Consider the following 18,647-nt stretch of genomic DNA (forward strand, 5'->3'; position numbering starts at 1 on the left):
ATAAGACTCTTCTAACCAAACCAGCTTTCTTCTCTCAACTCAGCTCAACACACTCTTCTCTGGGCACCAGTCACCCAGGCCACAAAAGACAGGGAGTTGGCAGCAGCAAGTGAAGCAGACGGCAAGGAAAATTTAGAACAGAGTCCTGCAGTGGGGCGCACCAGCAAATTCTTCCACTTAACATGAGCAAAGAAGACACTTTAAAAGACTGCAGTGGATGGGATCTTCTGCGAGGAAAGATTGCAGATATTGGGAGACTTCAGCTAGCATGTTTTATTACTCATAGAATGTAGCCCTTGCTGGCTTGGGGAGAGGTCACAGCCCAGGCATATCAGAATGCCTCTACCCACCCATTCTAGCACCCCCAGTGCCTGCATTCTAAGTTGCTTCAGTCGTGGCCAACTCTTTACGACCCCGTGGACCGTAGCCCACCAGGCTCCTCTGTCCATGGGATTCTCCAGGCAAGAATACTGAAGTAGGCTGCCATGCCCTCCTCCAGGGGATCTTCCCGACTCAGGGATCAAACTCACGTCTCTTATGCCTCCTACGTTGGCAGGTGGGTTCTTTATGGTGCCACCTGGGAAGCCCTAGGAAGTACTCCCAGAGTTTCAGGCAAAGTGAAGCTCTTGATCCCACCAACAGTGGACCTGCCTCCTGGTTCTACCACTTAAGCAGCTCCAATCCCTCCCGCCCAGCCCCAGCCCCGGGTCCTCTTGGCAGAGTATTCTGGAAGTGCTGAAACTACTACTCCCCAAATGCTTTCACCCCTCAGTGATCACATATGTCACACAAGATCCTAAATGCTTTAATAGACACTCAAATACATTGGTTGCCTTTCTCAGTTTGCCTGAAGGCCTTGGATCTTGAGTCCAAATCGGCTGATCACTATGGATGGACCGAATCCTGGTTACCAAGGCCAGAATTGGGGCCCGGCATCCCAGACCCTTCATCGGCTGGCTTCTACTCATCTCATACTCCTCACTCTCCATCCCTCTAACCTACTCTCCCCTTTCCCATGCACCTAACACCACCTCTGTGCTCCAGACTTGGCTAAATCCTATTTCCTTCTTGAAGCCAGCCCCTGTGTCCCATAGGAAAGGGACCCAGTCAGGGAATCCCAAACCCGTGATGCTACAAGACAGATAAGCATCCTCAGGACACCTCCCTGTCTCTGAGTGGGCCAAGCCCTGTGCTAAATGCATTCCAGGGGCAATTTCATTTTCGGCTTGAAGCCCACTCCCCCAAGGAAGGTGCTATATATTCCCATTTCGTAGATATACAAACTGAAGCGCAGATATACAAATTGTATATCTGTGGGATACAAGGCCTGTGCTTTAAATCATTGTGCTGGACTGAACAGACATCCAAGGGTGTGCTCAGAAGGGGTACCTATGTGGCCTGGAGGGTGGGGGCAGGTGGCAGCACCCAGCAGTCACATCTGACACTTTACAGGCAGCGATTAGTGTCTGTGGAAGGAATGAATGAGTTTGTACCAGAGCCATCGGTGTAAAGAGAAGGGGATGACCTTACCAGAAGGAGCGGGCTAGGACAGGGCAGGGTGAAGGCAAAGCAAGGGCAGGCCAGCGTGAAACAGCGAGGAATGTGAGGGACTAAGGCAGCTGGTCTGCTAAAGCATAAAACATGAGACAGAAAATGCAAAGGGACGAGACTGGACAGAGGATGGGGCCCTGCAGGCCACTGGAGATGGAGACAGCCTCCTGAAGGTGCCCTGGCCTCCAGGAGACGGGTTGGTGATGAGCAGAAGGGGCTGGCCGGCTGGACCCTGCAGTCTCAACTTGACATGCCTGACACCAAACCTTCCAGCTCCCCTGTGAAGCTGCCCGTCCTTTCATCTCTGCAGGCTCCAGGGCCAGCCTGTTCCTCCGCTGTCTCTGCTGCAGTCTCGCTCCCCGTATCCATCCCCCACCTCGTTGCAAAGAGAGCCAACCTGGGATTCAGCAGTGAGGAAAACAGACACGATACACCGCCCTCCTGGGGATTCCCTAAGGATGTCCCTCCCCCTGTCATCCTCCCAAGATGAAGCAGGGGGTCCCTTTGACCATTCTCCTGGCAGGACTGGAAGGTGGGCAGTTTCAGGCCACCCACTGCTCTTCCATTTTCACCGTCCATCCCCCCTCTTACCTGACCTTGGGCCCTGACACCTGCTGTCTGCCTTCTACCCCAATTGCTGCCACCCTCTTGAAGGCTCTGCCCCTGCCCCCCACCTCAGTGATCCAGCCTCACAGCAAGAAGGAGGAGGAGTGATGTGCACACTGGCTGTGTTACCAACCACACACACTCACTCAGTTCCTGGGCACCGGGCAGTCCCCCAAAGGGGTGCTGGCTCCTCCTCACCTTCTCATGAACCCCTGTGCCTGACCCAGGAACTGGCCATAGCTCTCTGATTTAAAGTGTGTGTGTGTGTGTGCATAACTAGTCGTGTCCAATTCTTTGCAACCTCATGGACTGTGTGCAGCCCGCTAGGCTCTTCTGTCCATGGAATTTCCCAGGCAAGGATACTGCAGCAGGTTGTCATTTCCTTCTCCAGGGTGATTTAAAGTGAGGGGAAGGCAATAATTTTATACATTCTGGAAATACACACATAGCAATGAGGATCAGCAATATTTAAAATTAATAACCACTGAGGACCTACTGTGCAGCACAGGGAACTCTGCTCAGTATTATGAAACACAGTAAAGAAGGAAAGAATTTGAAAAAGAATAGATACTTGTATATGCTTGCATACTTGTATACTTGTAACTGAACCATGTTGTAGTACACCTGAAACTAACACAATATTTTTTTTTTGTTTTCTCACTAAGCTTTTTAAAATGGATCTCAAATTCTGTGACAGACCTTCGGTCAAGTTGTTTCCATTTAAAAGTACTGATTTTAAAAACAAATAACTTAAAACTGCTACACACAAAACAAATGTTCCACAAAATATACTCCTTTCCTTCTGAAGGTTTTACGATGCACTGTTATCATTAACCAGGCTTTTACTATTAAACTTAAATGGCCAATTGAGTCAAACAGTTCTGAGACCATTCTGCCACCACCAACTAAGACTGGGGTGGCAGGTATTGGGGATAATATTAAAAATATGGAACGCTTTCTGAATTCGTGAGTTATCCTTGCACAGGGGCCAGGCTAATCTTCTCTGTATCATTCCGATTTTAGTATATGTGCTACCGAAATCAGCATCACAACACTGTTAATCAGCTATGTGCTGTGCTTCCTTGTTGAGTCGTGTCCAACTCTTTGCGACCAAAGGACTGTAGCCCAACAGGCTCCCCTGTCCATGGGATTCTCCAGGCAAGAATACTGGAATGGGTTGCCATTTCCTTCTCCAGGGGATCTTCCCAACCCAGAGATTGAACCTGGGTCTCTTATGTCTCCTGCATTGGCAGGTATGTTCTTTCTCACCAGCGCCACCTGGGAAGTGGAAACTGATCAGAAACTATTAAGATGCTAATGACACCCTAGGTCCTTGGACAATGATGGATCATTATGACTAAAATACTCTGTGGAATGTGCACAGACAGCTCCGCAAGGCCTCAGAGCAGAGCCTCTCCCCATCAGGTGGATCTTTAGCCCCCATGACCCAGGCAGTAGAATGAGAGCAATCCCATTGCTGCCTGGAACTTCACTGCTACCCACAACTTCAACGTGGTGGAGCCCAATCACCTCCACCCGCTCGAGAAGGCAGAAGAGAGCAGGGTCCTGGGTGTGAAGGGGGGCAAAACCTCTCCTCGCCCCGCACCGATCCCCCTGCTTTGGCAAACTCTAATCACCAAACACTGCCCAGAATGATGAATTTAAACTATTTAGACTTTGCAGAATGGCATGCATTGACTTAATGGCCTGTTCCGCTTCAAGGACTGGTCAAGAACTCTGGTGAAATGAAAGCAACGGCTATCCAAGGAAGGGTAGGGGGAGAAGAGAGGCTCACAGACCCCAGAGCCCCACACACAAAGAACCTCCCTCCCTTCCCGCTCCTCAGCCTGGGATTAGCTCTTACTCCTAGTCTCATCAGCTGCCATTGGCCAGCCTGGCAAGTCACAGCCTCAGAGGCGGCTCACCAGGGAGGGGGCCAGGACACATACCCAACCAGGACACCAAGATCCTGCTTCCCAAAGTCAGGCTGATGACAGATGAGATGGAGGCTTTGCCTGGCTGAGCATCAATCCAGTTCCCTGGGACAGTGCAGGGGGGTGGGAGGGGTGTCTCTCTGCAGGTAGGCGTGAGGCAGGAATTCATGGGGTGCACATGTGAGCACCCACAAAGCACTGGGGCCCAAAAAGCACTGGGCTTTTATCTCTGGGCCCCCCAACCCAAAGACTGGGCATGAATTCTAATGCTACAAGCAAAGTTCAGAATTCGGGATGTGCCCAAGGCCCCCAGAGCCACCTTAACTCCCACATCCCCTCTGCAGAAGCCCCCCACTTTCATCTGTAAGGGAACCTGGTGAAAGTTTCTATACACAGTATGAACAAGGGAACCACGAGACTCGGAATTAGGAAAATGCATTAGAGCAGAAAACTTGGGTCACCAGAGGCCGAATCTGGAATACAGGGCTCTTGAGTGGCCAAGGAAATGGACAGAGACCAGGAAAAGTCCCAAGGTTGGAGAAGAAAGAGGGGGGCTGATTTCTCAGGGGGGCAGCTATGATGCTGATGATGTCCTCAACGTCTTGGCACAACCAAAAGGATCTAATGAAACTCTCCTGAATCAAAGCCAAATCACAACTTCTTGTGTAAGCAAAGTCCCCAGATTATACCCAGGAGGTGATGGGTATAAGTTCACCATGACTTGGCTGTCTGGAGCTCTGAATGCAATTTTCATAGCAGCCAAGTGGTACCTACAGTTAGGACACGCAGCCAGCCTGTTGCCATCATGGCCTTTGGTTTCTTGACAGCATGGCCCATGCTTTATTCTTCTCTGACTTCCAAACACACTGCAGAGGACCTGACAAAGAGCAAGAACTCACATCTGTGCGAGCTGAGTAAAACACTGCTGCACAGGTCAGGCACGAATTTCACACTGAACTTCCTTTTCCTAAAGGATGCACACGGCGACGTCTTCGGTTCCTAAAGGCACCTGAAGAGCCACATAGAACTTCTCCCTTTAGGTCCTTGACCTAATTTACGCACTCTAGTGCCCTCAGGAAGATAGGTATTCCCAGGCAACATCACAGAATGGAAAGGGAGCTGAAAGAGGGGCTCTGTGTATTTCAGGCAGGCTCCCAGGCTGGGAGTTTCATCCAGCCAAGCACAAATGGGGTGAGCAGAAAGCTCAGGTGAAGAACATCTTGAGATCTTAGTGACCTTCTGGACATGGAGCTTTCCCTTGGTAAAGAGGCCAAAGTCGTTCAAAAACTGGATCTTTCATATTATCGCCTCTGGACTTGAATATGCCACCCCTCCCATGGTTCCCGGCCACCTCCCTCACTTCAGGCCTGGTCTCTGACTTTCAGGGGAAGAGAAGCACACCCTCAGTTTCCTACCCTGCCCCCACTTCTGCTTACTTCATCTCTACACTCCGTGATCAAAGAGCAGTTTTCATATGCTAGCATTCTCCAAGGCTGCTCTTCATTTATTTATGGTATTTTGCCAACTGCGGAATTTCGGGTGATTTGTGCTCCATGGGGTCATCGCCCCTTTGTAGAGTTGCAGGATGAGAGTGTGGCGTGAGTGCAAGGTGACGTCAGCCCTCAGGGGGACCAGGCTGGGGGGGGGGGGGGGACACCCTGATCCAGCCACGGTAGGGCCTTGAAGCCTTAAAAATAAAGAATAACTGTAAGCGACTTTTAAATGAATGGTCCTTTCTGTAGGCAGTGTTTTCAAAAGTAATTATAGTCTGAAGTCCAAAGACTCAAATAACAAATTCTTCTGACCAAGGGTAATTTGCCCAAGAAGTAAAAACCTCCTGACAGTCCTGCTAAGAAAAGAGCCAGGTAAACCTCTGCCAAAAAGTCATCCCAATTCTAGGGATTTATCCTAGCAAAATGAAAATTTATGTTCCCATAAAATCTCCACCCAAATCAGTAGAGCAGAAACGGTGGTATGACATAAAGAAGCAAAGAGATCAGCCTCCAGATCAAATGCGTAGAGCAGCTTTATTTGTAACCACAAAAAATTAGAAACAACACAGATGCCCTTGAACAAGTGAAAGGATAAACAAACCGGTGCATGCGTGCTCAGCTGCTCCAATCGTGTCCGACTCTCTGCAACCCCATGGACTGTAGCCCACCAGGCTCCTCTGTCCATGGGATTCTCCAGGCAAGAATACTGGAGTGGACTGACATGCCCTCCACCAGGGGATCTTCCCAACCCAGGGACGGAACCTCCGTTTCCTGCGTCTCCCTCATTGCAGACGGATTCTTTATCACTGAGCCAAAACTGGTTCATCCATACAATGGAAGCTCACTCGGCATGAAAAATAAATGAGCCACCAATTCACCTTAGATGGATCACAGGGGTACTGTGCAGAGTGAGATAAGCCAGTCTCTAAAGGTTACATACAAACGATTTTATTTCTATGGATGGCTTTCTGGGAAAGAGCAAAGCTATAAGGAGAGAACAGATCCCTGTTTACGAGGGATGGGGGTAAGGGGGTGTCCGACTACAAAGGGAAGGCCTAGGAAGTCCTCCACATTGCTGGAATTGCTCTGTATCCTGTGGTAGTTACAGAATCCACACTTGTTCTGGTGCATAACCTCCAAAAATGTACTGAATCACAATACTGTACACTTGAAACGACTAAAATACCCTAAGTCAATTATACTTCAATTAAAAAGCCAATAGGTATATTAAAATTCACAGGACTGAACATCAAAAATAAAAATGAATTTCACTGTATATAGATTTCTTTTTCAAAAGTTCACAAATTCTTTGACACTTCTCCCAGAAAACAATGGTATCTAGTTCCCTGGCCCTTGAATGTGGGCCAGGCTTGGCAACTTGATTCTAAGGAGCACAGTGCAAGGAGATGGATGGTTAGGAAAAGTGATACAACATCACCTGATTCTGGTCCTCACTCTTTAGAGCCCTGAATGGTCACATAAGAAGTCTAGCTATCTGGAAGCCGCCATGCTAAAGGTATCTGGTAGAGACACCAAAAAGACATAGAGAGATGCCCAAGGAACTCCCAGTTACTCACATCTTCCTGGTCCGGACACCAAACTTTCAACTGAAGAGCCTGTGAGATGGTCCTGGGCCCCACCATCACCTCGCTGCAGCCTCATGAGAGACCCTGAGCCAAAAGTGCTCAGTTGTCCCGAAATTCCTGGTCCAAGGAAATCGTGAGCAATAATAAAAATGCTGTTGTAAGTAACTTAAGAGTGCTTCTGTGCTTCGGAGTGATGTGTTCACAGCCAAGGACAACTGCCATGTGACAGATATTTCCTGATATACCATCGTGTCTATTCTTCATCCATTTCATCCTCTACTGAGCACTAGCTATAGCCAAGAACTATCCATGGAATGGGGAGAGAAGTGCCAGAATCACCAGACTGCGACAGCTAAGAGATGAGAGTCAGGGTTGGGGGGCGGTTCTGGGTTTGGGCAGCTGGTCGACAGTCATGTTCCTCTCTGAGGCAGGATGGGTCTGGGGGAAGATATCACAATCCCACGTGGACACAGTGTGCATTCAACGTCCCCAGAACACCCAAGAGGAGCTGTCCGGGGCAGCTGGGGAGCTGGACTCAAGATAGCGTGGGGCCCCAGATGCCAGCGAGGGGGCTGTCAGAAAGCCCTCGGAAGCTGCCCAGGAAAGGAGGTAAGCTGCAAGAAGGCCTGATCCTGGGACAGAGCTGAGGGCAGGAGGGAGCAGAACGCTTGAAGAGCTCAGGCAAGGTGGATCGCTCACCATCACACTTGGGACAGCGAGCGTTCCTCAGAGGAGATCCTCGGGAACGGCAAGTGCTGCTTAGAGATTAAGTGAGATAAAGGCTGGAGGGTGTCTGGGCATGAGTGACAAGGTGGCACAAGTAGTAAAAGGATCGCCTGCCAGTGTAGGAGCTGCAAGCGACCTGGGTTCAATCTCTGGGTCGGGAAGATCCCCTGGAGAAGGAAATGACAACCCAGGCCAGGAGAACCCCATGGACAGAAGAGCCAGGCAGGCTACAGTCCCTGGGGTGGCAGAGAGTCAGAGCACACACCCGCCATGGCAAGGGCACTGTGGCTGGGCTGGTGGGGAGGGAGCCAGACGGAGGGGCTCAGACAAGCTCGAAAGGAGGGGTGAAGGCAGAAGACAGGAAGGGAGGTGGAAGGATGGATGAAGGAGGTGTTAGTCCCTCGCAAGTCAAGCAGGGATCCCAGAGGGGAGCAGGGGTTGAAGGTCCAGCGGAAAGGGGCCTGACCCAGCCAGGAGAGGGGACACAGCTGCCCTGGCGGGAAGGAGGGGGCACGCGGAGAGGGGCACACAGGCTAGTCGGGGCAGGAGCTGCGGATGAAGGTTCTACTTTGTCTCTGCAGCGGCAGGGAGGCGGGGGAGACGAGGGAGGGAGGACGGGGCAGGGGGGTGCTGTCCAGGGAAACAGAAGCACAGCCTGCCCAGGCCCACGGATCAGTAGGGCTGGAGACCACGAAAGCCAAGTGGCAGGCCCCAGGGACACGCAGCAGCACGATGCATTTTTGGTTTTGTTCACGACAGCCCCACAGGGGAGATGCTACGTTCCAAAGTGTGAGGAGAGGGAGCGGGCTGGAACTGGGCCAGCCACTTCACCCACTCTTGTTTCACTCACTCTGGTGCCTGCATTGGCCCCAACAGAGCCTGACATTGAGCAGACACCCACGAAAGCGAGGAAGGTGGGAGAAAGGGTCATACCTGAAGCCTCGCTGGCGAGCTCCTCAGCCCACCAGGAATCAGTGGTGATGTGGCCGTGGGCTTTGGGAGACCCTGCCCCAGGGCCCAGGCCAGGTCCCGAGCTCTTCGTCCTCCCAGGCGTCCGTTACAAGGTGGCTTTGCGGTCACTGCCTGACCATCCTACTCTGTCTTCCTTTCCCTGTTTCTCCCTTCCCTCGATTTTTCTCTGGAATCATTTCCTTCCCAAATTTCTGGCTTTTTCTCCTGTTCCCTTTCTTTCCCTTCATGTTTCCACTACATGGAATGGAAGTAACTTCTCGGTCGTGTGCTCACAGCCAGCAGGCCCTTCTCACTCACCCAGAGCCATCCGCATCTGCTTCTCACCCGCATGGACGGCCTTCCTGTCTTCTTGCACCCGCTCACCCCACCACTCTCTCCAGGAGGCTTTCTGGACTGCGAGGTCCACATGGAGTTTCCCCACTTCTGACGTTGCTACAGGCCAGGCTGCCTACATTACACTTAGACGTGAGTCACATGCTGCTTCAGAGGCCATTTCACTTTTCTGACTTATTTCTCCAACCAAGCACCACAATAAAGGAGATGATTATCATGTGCTGGGATCAGTGGCATCGACAGAAATAAAGCTTCCCACTCAGCCCCGCCTGCTCCCCAGCCCTCAAAAAAAATGAAATAAATAATCACCTGAACTATGAACTCAGTCTATGAACTCAGCAGAAATATCCCCCTAGTTGTGTTCACTCCGTAGTGAGCCTGAAGTCAGAAGACATGTATGTGAGCTCTAGCCATCTTTGTGTGTCGGTCCTGAAAGTAACATGACTTTAGTTTTCTCAACTTGGAGACGGGCCCTACATAGCCCATCTCCCCCTCCTGCAGGGCTGTGTGAGGACCAGCCAGGCGAGCCTGCGTCCCAGCGCCTTGTGAACTGCACAGACACGCCATGGTTCTGCTCCTGGCGTATTCAGGGATGAATCACCGTCCACAAAAATGCACCCAATTCTGGGAACAAAAAACCACTCATATCCGTGACTATTGTTCTGGACAGGGTGCCCAGCTGCTCTCTTTTCCCTGCCCCCAGACACCCGGCCCTGCTAAATCTGAATGGGAGACCCCAAGAACACTAGACAGGCCTCCTCACCTCCAGGCATGGGGCACTCAGACACCAGCCACTGAGAAACTCCCTGGTCGTGCAGAAGCCAGAGGGGCTGGTGATTTATGGAAGCTGCGATCTGAAGCCAGCCAGGCTCTCTTGTGGCTGCAGCTACGATCTGATCCTGAGAAGGGGTAATAGATCCCTCTTAGGTGAGTGCCATCGCCTGAAATAAAATCTCCCCATAGCCACTGCGGTTGGCAAAGGGCTGAATCTCCCCCAGGGGCAAGAAGGGTGGCTGGATTCTGCGGGCACCCCTCCAGTCTCCCAGATCCACCCTCTGCTCGGAGTCCCCACCACTCACTGTGGCCACCTCTGTCCCCCACCGCCCACCCCAGACACACACACCTGCTCACAACTCTCCTCGCCCTCCCCACGCCCAGCCTGGGCAGCAGCCGTGAACCAGGAGGGCCCGGGGACAAACGGGAAAACGGGCATGAGTCAGTGCTCCTCCACCTGGCCCTGCAGGCCTCGAGCCTGGCCCCACGGAGCAGACCTCACGACCCCCAGCCAGGAGGGCCCCGGAGCACCCACCCACCCCTGCCAACGCAACAAGAAACGATGCTGACCGACAGTGAGCCTTCTCTGGCCAATCCCAGGCTTCCTGCCTCAGGGTATGGCCTGGGCTTGGTGTGGAAGAGGCCAGAAAATAAGGTTCTGAGGCTCGGAAGAGCTGGTTGTATACCTCACTCAGCCAGTTTGTGAGGGAAATAATGACATGCAAGTCACGTTTGGAGATTAGGAACCTGACAGATGTGAGGATACTGGCTCTTGAAGGCCCTCCAGTTGCAGGCATCGTGTATATAAATACAGCCTGCACTTGTTTCACTTAACCTTCTTTGGTTCTTTTATTGGGGCTTATTGGGTATCAGGCACTGTTTGAGGAACTCTGAGCTGAGTGGGGAGTTGAAATGCACCTTCTGCTACTGACGGTTTATAGCTGGTGGGGAGATGCTGAGAAGGGATGAAGAACCAGAGCGTCACAGGTGGGAGGGGGCGAGGGGCCTGCACAGGACGGGGAGGGGGCCAGGAAACGCAGCAGAGATGACCCGCAGGCATGGTCTCCCTCCAGGCTGGAGGCTGGGGGGCAGACTGGGGAGAGCTACGGGCTTGAACCACCAGGGCAGCCTCTCTGTGAAACTGCAAGCATTTCAGCACAGCGAGGGATGGGGAGGGATGGGGAGGGAAGAACGGTCAGGACCGACTGGGAGTGGCAGGCGGTCCCAGAGAGGCCTTGGTGTCCTGTGACAAGCTGCGACTTTACCCTGATAAGCATGGGGAACCACCAGCAAGAAGGCAGCGGCAGCAGCAGAAAAAGCAGGTTGGGGGGTAGATCAGAGCACTTATACACAGAGTCCAGATGGGAGCCCAGATAAATCGGGAGTGGAAAGCAAGGGATGGGATAGGCGCAGAGGAGCTGAGGCTGACAAGCAGTTCTCATGGTGTTTCCAAAGAGGGAGACACAGAAGGGGTGTAGCGAGCAGGTCTGGAAGAAGGAAGCTACTCGTTCCATCTTAAACATTTCTTACCTACATTTCCATAGGTACAATTTTATAACTCGTGTTGGCTGTCAGGAAGGGAATGTGTCTCCGCAATATGTTGAGGCCCTACTCCTCAATGTGATGCTATCACGGCCTTTGGGCAGTAATTGGGTTTAAATAAGGTCACGAGGGTAGGACCCCCCCGCCAATGGGATTAGTGCCTTTACCAGAAAAGCAAGGCTTCCCAGGTGGTGCTAGTAGTAAAGAACCCACTTGCCAGTGCAGGAGACATAAGAGACACAGGTTCAATCCCTGGGTGGGGAAGATCCCCTGGAAGAGGGCATGACAACCCACTCCAGTATTCTTGCCTAAGGAATCCCATTGACAAAGGAGCCTGGCAGGCTACAGTTCAAACAGTCAGTCTGGTCTCAAAGAGTCAGACACAACTAAAGCAACTTAACACACACACACACACACACAGGACAAATAAACACTGAAGAAAACAGAGACTTTTCCCTCACAGAGCAATGCTGACATGGGCCGTGGTACATACATTAAAGTTGATACACTACACAGATATAATGCTATATTTTAATTCTGGTAGAAAATGTTAAGAATAGCTCCCTTTGGGTGGTAAGAAAGGTGATTTCTATTTCTTCAGTGTGCTTTTCTATAGTCTCAAAATACATACACAGGCTCATTCTGTGATGGGAACAGATGCTTTGTTTGTTTCATAAGGACAGACTCTTTGCTCTCTGGCCTTCCCCTCCTTGAATCTAGCTTTGTTAGCTGTAACCTCTCCCCAGCAATGTCTCCCTAATTCCACACAAACAGCAAAATGGAATTGCAAGTGTGAAGATGCCTTAGGGTACCAGGCATACACATATCAAGATACATACATTGATTTGAGTAATAAAAACAATCCAGACGACTCAGCTTTAACACAAAAAGAAAGCAGCTTTTTACTTCTGTCATCACTGGGAAAAGTATCCACACTTTCCATAACTCCTTCCAGCACTATCTGCAGGTCACAGGTCACTCTACTTACCAAACCCTGAGGTCATGGCTCTTCTGCCTTATCCATCCTATTTCCATCCTCCTGGACTCACTCAGGCAATTAATGATCCACTTTCATCCCCATCTGTGGGGATATGAGGATCCACCTTTCCCGGTGAAAATCAGGGACAAACAAAGAATAAATTCTAACAAATGAAGTTCAAAAATGGAGAAAGTTACATTACCATATGTAAAATAGATAACCAGTGGGAATTTGCTGTGTCTCAGGGAACTCAAACAGGGACTCTGCAACAACCTAGGGGCTTCCCAGCTAGTTCAGGGTAAATAATCTGCCTGCAATGCAGGAGACTCTGGTTTGATCCCTGGGTCAGGAAGATCCAGTAAAGAAGGAAATGGCAACCCACTCCAATACTCTTGCCTGGGAAATTCCATGGACAGAACAGCCTGGTCCATGGGGTCACAAGAGTAGGACACGATTTAGTGATTAAACCACCACCAGAGGAGTGGGATGGAGTGGGACGTGGGAGGGAGGTTCAAGAGGGAGAGGACATATGTATACCTATGGCTGATTCATGTTGAGGTTTGACAGAAAACAACACAATTCTGTGTAAAGCAATTATCCTTCAATTAAAAAAATAATTTTTTTTTAAGTGAAGAAAGGCCACCCTTGAAGGGAGGGCGCCAACTGCTCTCTATCATCCAAGGAGAAGCAGCTAGAACATGTCTGACCAGAGGCTTCACAGAAGGGACTTCTGCATGGACATGGCTCAGTGAGAAGACCCCTCTTCAACTCTAATGCCTTTGATAATTCAATCATTCAACAGCTATTTATATGAACAATGTGCCAGGCACTGTTCCAAGTTCTAGGGCTAGACCAGTAAATCAAGCAGACTAGGAAACCAACCAACCAACCAAACCTCAGGGAGCAGCAGGCCACCCCCCTCAAGGGCCTGGGTGACCCTGAATGACAGGGGTCCCTGAGGGAGGTTAGGAGCAGAGAAGGGCCATGCTCTGACCCTGTTTCCTCCTTAGCTGGTCACACGGGCCTGATTCCTACACTGTTCCCTCCATTAAAACCCAATGAATGGACCCCATCTCTAAGTTTTCATTTTTTCCTATTAATGGCCAGGTTCCCAGGCAAGTAGGGAACTCCATCAAGACTTGCTATAAACTACGGTGAGTAAGACATGGCGGGGAGGGGGGGTGGAAGGGAGGGGCGGGGGTTAGCCCAAGAATACACTACTTAGGGGATCAGGGAGCCCAGAAACACCCGTTGAAGCTGTGGACAAGATGGAAGTCAGGAAGGCAGTGGAGACTGTGCCCCTCAGGTGGCGGTCAGTCAGCTGCTTCCCCGTGGGTCCGCCACTCACACCCCTCCAGCTCCCTGCAGCCTGCGTGATGACGTCAGAGGGCAGAAGTCCCCTCACGGTGGTCAGGAAGGTTGAAAGCCAGGTGTCCAGGGTGTAGCACACATTATAGTAAATGCGAGCGACTTCACTTTCCTTTCCTTTCTCTTTCATTTAATTAAACTGCAGATAGAGCAGTAGGGGGTCAAGGATGGGAACACCGGATTTAAATATCAGTAGAGGCACTACAAAAAAATTTGCTGATTGGCCATCTCAGTCATAGCAAACACACTTAGGACACACAGTGACACTTAATGAAAGGACTATGAACCCAAAGGGAGCGTTAGAACCCATAACCTAGTTTTTCATCTCTTTTATTAAAAAAAAAAAGTTAAATATATGAAAAAGTACAGAAAATAGTATAATGACGCACCCATATATCTATAATCTAGCTCTGACTCACAGTCTATCTTGTTTCCCCTATATACTCACCCACCTACTTCTTGCCCCTCAACCAAGATTATTTTGAAGCAAATTATATGATTTCATCTATAAATATTTCAGTATGTATCTCTGAAACACACAAACTTTTCTTTTAAACACAGCACAATATTATTATACTTTAATAATTTTAATGTTAAATATTGTTATTCATTTTATTGGTATTAACTTAACTTTAATAATTTTTAATATCAAAAAGTCATTGTTCAGGTTTCCCCAATGGTTTCAAATATTTGTTTGTGTTTGTTTGAATCAGCATCCAGTTAGAGCCACACATTGCAACTGGTGGATATATCTCTTAAATCTCTTTTAATCTAAGGTTTCCTTCCATCTCCATCTTCTCCTTTACCATTTATTTGTTAGAGAAACTATAATTTCCCCCAATCTGGATTTTGTTGATTACATCCCCGTGGTGAGGTTTAACATTCACTGTAACAATTTCCCCCATTCTTTCTTTCTTAGTTAAGAACAAGGCACAGAAACACAACCCAATAAAATAGCTAAAACAAAACAAAAAGCGGTCTGATTGCCTCCGTAAAGGACCAGATGCTGACAAACTCAAGACTGGAAACGCCCCACAGACATGGAACCAGCTACTCAGATGAGAAAACCAGGTTTAAAGCCGGGACCCTCCTGAGCTGGCACACACAGGCAACGGGGCATCAGCTGCAGGAGGCACAGTGTGGAGGTTACAGGAGGTGACTGTCCTCCATCTGAGGACAGGAAGGTTGCAGGGACACTTCAGAGAGAAATAAACCATGGAGGGGAAAGAAGGCTGGAGGTGAGGGGGCGGGGGTTGCTCCTGAGTTGGTTTCAGCATGTTAATCAGTTTTAAATCTGCCACCATTAAAGACGAACATTTCAGAGTCCAGAGGAGGAGGGCAAAGGCAGTACTGTGTTTTCCAGAGGGAAGCAGGTTGGTCTCCGAGGGCAAGAGGCACAGACTCCCAAGAGCTTCTGCACTGGAAGGACATAGCAGAGCTCACCGACTTAACTCACAGCCTGTGACAGGCAGCCCCCTCCGCCCTCCCCTCGCCCAGCACGGAGAGCATGTGCTCTGCCGGTTTTCTAATAATGGGACACAGTTGGCTACAGGCTCCGGAGTAAAAAAAGACTTGACCTTAAATCCCAGCTCCTCCACTTAAAAGTAATGTGACCTTAGACAACCTGCCTAAGCTCCCTGTGCCTCAGTTTCCTCATCTGTTAACTGCAGACACCACTGTTGGTCTGCACTAACTCTTGTGAGGTCAATGGGGTTGTAACGCCGAGGCTCACTGAAAAGTGCCTAGGGCAAGCCCATTATACGTTAGCCCTTCACCCCCAAAGATTTCTGCCAGACCACCCCCACCCAGACCCTGGCAGGGAGCCATACCTGCGCCCGCTGGACATCCAACTGGGTTCCTGATACAGTCTGTGGCCATGCATGGCACAAAGCCAACTGACCCGTAAAGGGTTCAATCCCATGAGCCTGATCTCAATAGCCCAGCTCCAACCAACTGAGCTAATTACAATAGACTGGGAGTCAACTCGGGTTGGAGACGCCCATAGCTGTTCATACAATATTCTCAAACAGTTTTGTCCTAAGATGCTGTGTGACACAACACACTGGCCAACTTTACTAATGACCTCATCTTTAAAAAATCTTAATGTAATGTAACAAACAGATGTGTCCCTTAAGAGGATTAAGGTGGAAATTCATTAGAGCAGTAATACCAGTGGATTTGTGTTCTAAAACTGACGCCCATCAGTCAACTCAGTGCACGCTTCGTCTTAGTGCTGCTCAGCCTCAGGGAGAACCCTGGAGAACTGGGCAGCCAGGTCCTTACCCTCAAGGCAGCTGTGTGTGAACAGGGGGCGCATGGAAAACCCTCTTAGCCCTGTACTGAGTCTAACCTAAATGACCTCTAGTCCCCGCTGCCCAGACAGCAGTGTGCACAGGAATCTTCGATGCATCTTGGGAAAACACACATTCTGACTCCGCAGGCCGGGGGAAGCCTGAGAGTGCATTTCTCAGAGCCCAGGTGACACCCAGTCCACATGCGGAGGACCAAGGTCCCGATCCTCACAGCAATCAGCTGTCTTGCAGGTGGTGTAGCCGAGGCACCAAGGGAACCACGAAGAGAAAGGCAGTGAGAAAGGAAGGAACAGGACACCGTCCAGGCTAATCCAATGAGAGGACGGAGCTCTGGAACGTGGGCGGGCTGCCTGGAAGGAGGAAACTCAAGACCCAAAAGGAGAGTCACTAAGGGCTCGGACCTGGTGCCAAGTGCCGGTCCTGGAACCTCCCACTCACATGGCCCGCTGACTGTTTTTTTGCTTCTGGCTCTTCGGCTTTGAGATGCAATGTCCCAGTGCCTGACCCATGGGGTGGTCTCGGGCTTGGCAGAAGGATGCATGTCTGGGACAGCGCCAGGCGCAGGCAAGTGGCCAGAACCTGGGAGCTATCGTTCTCTACTCTGTAGTCCGCAGCAGCCGCGGAAACATTTCCGGAATTAAGTGATTAGGCCATAATTGCCATTTTGACACACACGATAGTTAGCACTTTTCTGTAATGTTCTACAATTTCAGTTTGCCTCTCAAAAAGAAATAAAAATCCTTAAGAGTCTTTGCCTTTAGCACCAATCAATCCAAATACATTCATGCTTTGAAAGGTCCATGATTCTGTTAATTCTACTGCACAGTTTTTTCTAAATTAGAAGTCCTATGATTACAATTCTTTTTAAGGCACTAAACCAGAAATAAACACCTGTTCATGCAGCATTTGAAAACAAAAGGCCTCACATAGTCCAGATAAAACATATAACCACCAGAATAAACATCTCCCCAGTGAGAAGACCGCACCTATTCTCTGTACTGACCTTTTTATTATTAGACTAATCATTTATTTAATCATCCTCAAGGAATTACTATAAAAAGCTGGGGGGAGGGGAGGCTTCAGTCTAGCAGCTTGGAAAAAAAAAGATAAAACATTATAAGAACAATGTGTTGTTTCTGTCCAAGTCAATGGTTTAAACGAACAACTAATTTCGAATGGCGTCAGCAAACAAAAGATACATTTATACATACTTCCCAAGGTTAGGAAAAGATACATAGGCTCAAGCTTGGGCTGGGAAGGATGTGAGTGGTAAACCAGTTCAGAGGTTCCCAGCACAGAGACTCCTTAGGGGAACTTTACAAATTAAGACCCTCTGCAGGGTCTTTGAGGGGCATGTTACACAGGTGTGTCCACTTAGTGAAAATTCATCTAGCTGCTCACTCGGAGCCTGCACGCTTTTCTGGGTGTACCATCTACTTCGAGCAGAAGTCTGCACTCCCAGGTCAGATGGCTGAGGATGCTAAGACTTTCCAAAGTTTCACAGTCACGCTTTTCCCCTCTCACCACCCAGAAAGTCCTCTGTCCCAGAAACTCATCTTCCTGCCAGGCCGGGCTCAAGGAGACCCATGGCAGGGGCATACCCACTCCCTCACCGTTAGCTAATTCATAGCCAGGTTGGTAACAATTTGTTTCCCCCTCTGGCTGTGAACTCTACCAGGTCAGCAATTCTGTCTCTGTGCTCTTACTCATGCTAGTAACATTCGCTTGCCCCAGGCCAAAAAGTACCTGGCCTAGAAAACTGAGTCGGGAACTCCCCATGTTAATGGAACGGAAGCCAGAGTAGATGCTGAATCGGCCAAACGACTGGTCCAGAGAGCAGAACAGCAGTGGGGTCTCAAGTCACATGGGCCAGGTTTCAACATCAGCTCCCCACTCTTAGAGAAACTAAGTTACTCAACTGTTCCCAGCCTCAGTTTCCTCATCCATCAAACGGGTCCAGTAAAAGTCTGCACTTGACAGATAGGTGTAACATGGAATGAGATGCCACTCTGACATCCCTAGTAGAGAACACACCTACATACCAAGCACTCAAAACTCATTAGCTCTGTCTATCACAGACGGATCATTCAATCCGGGAGATTTCCCGCTGGAAATTAACCAGCATTTTACAATAGTAATGCACACCTGGGCACAGAAATGCCCTGAATTCTGCTTTATAGAACCCTGGCTAATACAACCAGCCACTGAGTCGGCTCTAGATGTGAACAACCATGCCACACATCTGACGGTACAACAGGGGTCTTCTGGCAACAGACTCTGAGACTGAGGCTGGCCAGACCCCCCAAGACAAGGGATCAAGAGTATCTGTGGGACGTCTTCAGGTTCCGTTTATTCCACAAGGGTCATTGCTGAAAGTCCTGCGAGCCAGTGCAGCTGCTGACCTGTGGCTTCCCCAGGGGTAGGAGCGGAGGAAAGCAGAATGCTGGGGCATCAGGATCTCCTACCAGACC

General features: G+C 49.8%; 1 protein-coding gene and 1 non-coding gene across 3 annotated transcripts in view; both read right to left on the reverse strand.

Moving 5' to 3' along the window:
- Positions 1–18,647, reverse strand: part of FHOD3 (formin homology 2 domain containing 3) — a 529,299-nt gene that overhangs the window by 508,903 nt on the left and 1,749 nt on the right. The window lies entirely within an intron of this gene.
- Positions 3,098–3,204, reverse strand: LOC138097766 (U6 spliceosomal RNA). The gene has a single exon (XR_011146509.1). It is a non-coding gene; the product is annotated as a U6 spliceosomal RNA (small nuclear RNA).

This window comes from Capricornis sumatraensis, chromosome 21 (genome assembly GCF_032405125.1).
Source record: "Capricornis sumatraensis isolate serow.1 chromosome 21, serow.2, whole genome shotgun sequence".
NCBI lineage: Eukaryota > Metazoa > Chordata > Mammalia > Artiodactyla > Bovidae > Capricornis > Capricornis sumatraensis.